The sequence below is a fragment of the Notothenia coriiceps genome, unplaced genomic scaffold, assembly GCF_000735185.1.
Source record: "Notothenia coriiceps isolate Sejong01 unplaced genomic scaffold, NC01 NC01_scaffold00037250, whole genome shotgun sequence".
NCBI classification, from domain to species: Eukaryota; Metazoa; Chordata; class Actinopteri; order Perciformes; family Nototheniidae; genus Notothenia; species Notothenia coriiceps.
The window spans coordinates 654,101-654,905 of record NW_011369951.1 but is presented as its reverse complement, the minus strand read 5'-3'; the positions used below and the strand labels follow the sequence as shown (position 1 = coordinate 654,905).

Sequence of the window (805 nt, the reverse complement as noted above, 5' to 3'; positions counted from 1 at the left end):
GTGAGAGTGGCTCTTAAAAGTGCCGTTGGTTTTATATGTGTGTGTGTGTGTGTGTGTGTGTGTGTGTGTGTGTGTGTGTGGATATCTGTGTGTTGGTGATAGTAAGGGTTATAATGAAGCTGTAAAACAGGAAAAATAAATAGGATTATTTAGAATAACAGTAACATCTGTGCAATACTCTATGTAATAATAATTCATCTGTGCATTACTCTGGCACACATTATGCATTTATACTGTGCATATCAGTGTTTCCCCTACCATTGTCTTGGAGGGGCGCTGCGCCCCGACAACGGAGCCCCGCGCTCCCCCTGACATTCAAGGTGTTTAAAAAACACATTTTTATAAAAAAGAAAAAAATTATATATATATATAGCACCAAATTGCAACTAATCTATAACTACTGTCACTTTTCACATTGAACATGTGTTCTTTTATTAAATAAATTAAATGCTTTCATTTTAAGTTGTGAGTTTAGTGTTTTTGACCCTAAGAAACACTGATGCATTAATCAATAACAATAATCCACAGCTCCTCTCTCCCCTCAGCCAGCACCCCCCCAAAGCAGTAAACCTAGGGGAAACATTGCATATTGTTATATTATGCACATATTTTTACATACTTGTTTTTCTTATATTTTCTACTATATATTTTAATTCTACAATGTAACAATCCCAATTTCCCCCGGAGATCAATGAAGTATTTCTGATTCAGAGTGGGACATTGGGTGGTCCCCACTGGCCAGTCAAATCCTCTGGAAAAACTCCAGTTCCACATTTTTGTTCCACTCCATCGCCGATGCCCTTTA

General features: G+C 37.4%; 1 protein-coding gene across 1 annotated transcript in view; it reads left to right on the top strand.

The window, feature by feature from the left end:
• LOC104967157 (FERM domain-containing protein 4B-like) overlaps nucleotides 1-805 on the top strand; it is a 25,471-nt gene that overhangs the window by 13,339 nt on the left and 11,327 nt on the right. The window lies entirely within an intron of this gene.